At 34.6% G+C, this 6,224-nt stretch overlaps 1 non-coding gene across 1 annotated transcript; it reads right to left on the bottom strand.

Annotated features, from left to right (window-relative positions):
- Nucleotides 1-3,018: 3,018 nt before the first annotated feature.
- Nucleotides 3,019-3,125, bottom strand: LOC113719752 (small nucleolar RNA R71). The gene has a single exon (XR_003455009.1). It is a non-coding gene; the product is annotated as a small nucleolar RNA R71 (small nucleolar RNA).
- Between the last annotated feature and the right edge of the window lie 3,099 nt (nucleotides 3,126-6,224).

Here is a 6,224-nt window from a genome sequence, read left to right as displayed (position 1 = left end):
ATTGCTAGTAAACACTGTAAATAATGAATTGATACATGAATAACCTAAGTTTATTTTCAGCCCATAATACAAGGTTTTTGTGGGCTTTTTTATTTGGCAATACTAAGTGTTATTTAGTAGTTTATGCTTTAAAACCAACAATGTCTTTTATTCTAGTAGGAACCAACGTACAAGAATTCAATGAGACAAGTTGACAGAGACTCTAAGTGAAAATGGAAGAGATAAGACCCCAATACAAGTGAAATTGGCAAAATAGGAATGATATATTCTATTTATTAACTATTACAGTGCTGCTAGCCAGATTTCTAGTGGAAAAAGCTATTCATATGAATTCACGAAATGAAATTCCAGTGATGCCCTTACACTTTTAAATTATTGTGAAATAACATTAACTGTTATTGTTGTTGGAGTTCAAGAAGGTTTACCTTGACTGTGACATTAAGTCTTGCATTTGCAATGAAGAAATTGTTGGATGACAAGACAATAGTGACACATTTTTCTACATGTGAGACAATGGGTTTTGCTACTTGCATCTCCATGGATAAAATTGCTTACTAATAACAAACCATATGGTTGTTAATAAGATGTGGACATTTGGTAAAGATAAAGAGATACAAACTAATGGATCGATAGATGCTATCAACTCAGGTATATTTGGACGTTTGGTAAAGAAAAGGAGATACAAACTAATGAACAGATAGGTGCTATCAACTCAGGTATATCTAGGAATGCTTTAAGCATTAAGTATTCTATTGCAGGTAATATTTCATAATATAAACTCGAGTGTATTTGGACATTTGGAAAAGATAAAAGAGATACAAACCAATGGACGGATAGAATAGAAAGCAATCTATAAAAAATAAGAGATAAAAATAAGTGCTAAGATGGTAAGATATAAAAAAACGAAAGCAATCTATAAAAATAGGTGCCGGAATGGTAAGAGATAAGAATAGAAAGCAATCTATCTTGGGTACACCCATCAAATCAACAATATGATTATGGTTGGCCGGTGATAGGACGCAATTTTGTCATTAATTTTACAATTCTTTCCCTCTTATTATCTTACCAATGTGCGTTAATTGGCAAATTCTATTCACTTTTGAGAATTTGTGCTAATCGCGGGGAGTTGGAACAAAGAGTGGTAAAAAGGTGCAAATTCCTTACTATATTTGCTATTTGGTGCGGTCGCGTTATACTCAAGACTTAGCGTGTCCAGGAAACTCGGGAATGATGTGTCATATCCAGCTGACAATTGGAAGTGCAATGTGGGGCCGCAAATATTTCATCAGTTAATTGTTTGATTTCAATTGACAATAGTAGTTTATCAAGAATAGAAAAGTTACCAATTAGTAGATTTCCTTTCTTTTTGGTTGTGGCTGATTAGTCATAGGAAGAAGTCAATTGAGACTAGGTCTCTTGACTTATCTTTTGTTTTCTTAGGAAAGGTCGGCCACAACAAGGAGGAGACAGACTTGCTTTTGCTTTTCTTTCTTCCATCGCATACTACTCTCTTGATCCATTGAAGGATGCCTCAGATTAATTTTATAATTTCACATCAGGTTATTTCAGCAGAGATGAACTAAATCTCTTTTTCTAGTCAAGGAACAACAGAGGATTTGGTTCAACTTAAATTGTGAGATCGAACTTATTTTACTTTTTCCTATTAGTTTCTAGTATTTGTATATTTCCTACTTTATGTTCTTATAGTTATTGTATTATTCAATTATCTTAGGTCCGAATTTTAGACTAATTCGATAATTTGAAACCAATTAGAGTAATTAAATTCGTAATTATTTAGTTATTCGAAATTAGTGGTAACTGGTATGATTGGATTTGTGTCTGAGAAACATACGAGCTAATTTGAAGCAACCTTCGTAGCGTGTTGTTTGGTTAGAACAGGATTTATCTAATTCTTAAAATAATTGAAAAATTGAACTCTAAGGTCGTACCTAAAATTATTTCGCAATTAGGGTAATAGCTAACGGTCGAACCTTGGCTATCGATAATTTAAGAAGAAATTGACTGTCATTGCTTTTTTCGTAGTTATAACTTGTTTATCAATTTATAAGTGGAATTATTCTTGTATCAATGATAAATTAGGACAACCATTTTTGAAGTTATTTCTTGGCTTGAGTTTGTCCACTATTATTTGAGTATTAACAATTTGCTATTTAACTTTTGATTATTTACTATATTCAAGTAGTACAGTTTATTGTCATTTTTATAAAATTTCCCATATCTTGAACTCTAAAAGAAACTAAGTTCTTCCAATCCTTGTGAATTAGACCCTACTTACTACTAGATACAGAATTTGTATTGTATTTGAACAGGTATTTATTATTGTACAGACTAAATAACCTATTAATTTTTTACGCCGTTGCCGAGGACTAGCGTTATTTAATTAGTCTATTTTTGAATTCATTTTATTTTTAATTTTCTGGCTTTTTTTTATTTATGCCTTGCTCTTCTCGTACAGACGAATTAATTTTCGATCTTGAAATAGAGAAGATTGTGCGTAGAATAAGGAAGGAAACCAGACAACAAAGAAAGGAACAGTAAGTCGCTGCATCTTAGAGGCACAATCCAAAAGTTGAACCAACAAACTCTTTCGGTGATTTCAATCAAGAAGATGCAGCCATGGCAAATGTACTAACATTAAAGGAGTTGGATGCCCCTGATCTAAATCCCATTATGCATTACTTTCCCAAATTTAAATGATAATACACCTTTTGAGTTAAAATTTGGTTTAATTCATCTTTTACTCTCTTTTCATGGTCTTCCAGGTGAGGAGTCTCACAAGCACTTGCAAGAGTTTGATGTAGTGTACACAAGTATAAAACTTCCAGGGATTAATGAAAAATAGATAAAGATGAGAGCATTCCCTTTCTCTCTCAAGGATTCTGCCAAGAATTGATTTTTATCTACCACTGGGTAGTATCATAACTTGGAAGTAGTTGAAGAAGAAATTTTTGAAAAGAAGAAATTTTTGAAAAAAATTTTCCTGCATCTAGAGCTGCCAGTCTGAGAAAAGAGATATGTGGCATTAAACAGCACCCTTAAAAGTCTCTTTATGACTATTGGGAGTGATTCAAGAAGTTGTGCATCAAATACTCTCAGCACCAAATAAGTGAGCAGTTGCTAAATCAATACTTCTACGAGGGTTTACTTTCCCAAGATAGGAGCATTATTGATACTTCAAGTGGAGGGGAATTAGTCAACAAAACCCCAGAGAAGCATGTGAATTGATTAAGGGTATGACCGAGAACTCACAACAGTTTAATACACACGAAGATATCCCGACGAGTAAAGTGAATAAGGTGGAGACTTCATCTATGTTGCAGCAATTGTTTGAATTGACATCTTTTGTTATGCAATTGGTTGTAGGACGCACACCATAGGCCAGGGCATGTGAAATTTATACCAGTGGAGGACACACCACGGACATGTGTCTAACGCTTCAAGAGGAGAGTGTTGAGCAGGTAAATCTGGCTGGTCACGCACCCGCGCCAAGAAAGCAGTATGATCCATATTCTAACATATACAATTCAGGTTCGAAGGATCATCCTAACCTTAACTATGGAGGAAATAGACAGCAAAATTTTATACCGAATAGATAGTAAGGGTACCAGCAACAGTATCAATCCCGACCGCAATCTTTCTCTTCCGATTCGGGTCCTTCTTTGGAAGAGCTGATGAAACAATTAGCTGCAAGCATTATTCAGCATCAGTAAAAGACGGACTCTAACATACAGGAGATACGAAATCAAATTGTTAGATGGCGATATCGATTAATCGTTTGGAATCCTAAGATCAAGGAAAATTACCATCTCAACCCGAAATAAATCCAAAGAATGTAAGCGTCATAACTTTGAGGAGTGGAAGAGAAGTGGAGGGATCTGAACTCGTGTCTCCGAAAGATAAAAGTGAAGATCGGAATGAGAAGGAGCTTGAGGAGGAAGGAATGAGAAGCGCAACTCCAGAGCTAATTCCTAATTCAATGATTAAAGTTCGATCTACTTCACCATCTTTTCCTAACAGGTTGGAGAAGCCAAAAAAACAAGATAAGGAGAAGGAGATTTTAGAAATATTTCATAAGGTAGAAATAATTATCCCCTTGTTGGATGCAATCAAACAAGTACCAAAATATACAAAATTCTTGAAGGACTTGTGCGTCAATAGAAAGAGACTAAAATGAGATGAAAGAGTTATTGTGGGGGAGAACATGTTAACAGTACTTCAAAGGAAACTCCCACCCAAATGCGGAGACCCAGATATGTTTATTATCCCATGTAGGATAGGAAGCACTTTTATTAGAAATGTCATGTTAGATTTAGGAGTATCAATTAATGTTATACCAAAATTCATATATGTTTCTTTAAATCTAGGACCATTGAAAGAAATCGGTATTATAATTCAATTGATGGACCGAACAAATGCATACCCTGATGGACTGATTAAGGATGTTTTAGTTAATATTAATGAATTGGTTTGCCCAACTGGCTTTTATCTCCTAAATATGGATGATGATCATTCCCCAAATCCATCACCTTTGTTATTAGATAGACCATTTTTAAGCACAACTCAAATCAAAATTGATATTAACAAGGGCATTCTATCTATGGAGTTCGATGGAGAAATTGTTCATTTTAACATATTTAAGATCATGAAATATCCCTTTACTTCTAATTCTAATTCTGTTTTTGTTATGAGTATCATTGATCCTGTGGTACAGGAAATTTTTAAAATTAATAGCAGAGATAAGCTAGAGGTAGTAATAACCAAGCACCTTGGATTAGAAATAACTCTTGGTGTGAAATTAAGTGGTGAATTGCAGAATATGGTCGGGGCACTACACTTTCTAGCAACTACAACAATAAGGTATGAACTTGCACCCATTTTCATGCCAGAGTCTCACCAGAAATTATTATCCTCTATTGTGCAGGCACCGATTGTAGAGTTGAAATCCTTACCAGATCAAAGAAGGTTGAACCCGCTTATGATGGAGATAGTAAAGAAAGAAATATTAAATTGCTGGATGTAAGGATTATTTATGCTATATTAGATAGTCCATGGGTAAGTCTAATACAGGAAGTTCTGACAAAAGCTGGGGTGACAGTAGAAGCTAATCAAGAGGGCGAGTTAGTTCCAGTCCGAAAACTCACCGGATAACGGCAGTGTATAGACTATCGCAAGTTCAATACCGTCACAAAAAAAGATCACTTCTCTCTCCTTTTTATTAATCAAATAATTGAACAGTTAGTATGTCGAATTTACTATTATTTTTTAGATGATTTCTAAGGTTACTTTCATATCGCAATTGCACCAGAGGACCAGGAGAAAATCACCTTTATGTACTCATTAAGAACCTTTGCATACAAACAAATGCCTTTCGGGTTATGTAATACCCCTGCGACTTTCTAGAGATGCATGGTAAGTATCTTCTCTGAATATGTAGAGAGAATTATAGAGGTATTTATGGATTACTTTAACATGTATCGTGATAGTTTCGGTAGTTGTCTTGACAATTTGAAACTAATTTTAAGAGAGTGTATAAAAACTAACCTAGTGCTCAACTGAAAAAAGTTATTTTATAATTGAACAAGGAATAGTTTTAGGATATGTAGTGTCATCCAGGGGCATAGAAGTTGATAAAGTTAAGATAGATATTGTTTCTGCTTTACTTTACCCTGCAAGCATGTGGGAAGTGTGTTCTTTTTTTTAGACATGTAGGCTTCTATCACAAATTCATCAAATATTTCTCAATAGAGCATCTCTATTCAGGCTATTGCAAAAGAATGTGATATTTGAGTTCAATGAAGATTGCAAGGAGGCATTCAACAAATTGAAAGAACTCTTGATTTCAACCCCAATTCTTCAACCTCCGGATTGGAGTCTCCTAGTTGAGATCATATGTGATGCTAGTGACCATGCAATGGGAGCAGTGTTGAGGCAGAGAATAGGAAAAACAACCCACACCATTTACTATGCATCAGGGACTTTGAATGGATCTCAACTGAATTACTCCACCATAGAGAAAGAATTTTTAGCAGTTGTCTTTGCTTTAGAGAAATTTATGTCGTATGTACTAGGAGTTACAGTCGTTGTATATTCTGATCATGCAATTCTGAGATATTTGTTGAAGAAAAAGACGCGAAGCCAAGACTAATGAGATGGATATTGTTTCTACAAGAGTTCGACTCAGAGATCAAGGATAAAAGATGATC

Source organism: Coffea arabica, chromosome 11e (genome assembly GCF_036785885.1).
Source record: "Coffea arabica cultivar ET-39 chromosome 11e, Coffea Arabica ET-39 HiFi, whole genome shotgun sequence".
NCBI classification, from domain to species: domain Eukaryota; kingdom Viridiplantae; phylum Streptophyta; class Magnoliopsida; order Gentianales; family Rubiaceae; genus Coffea; species Coffea arabica.
The sequence above is the reverse complement of the archived record's forward strand: the minus strand, read 5'-3'. Positions and strand labels throughout refer to the sequence as shown.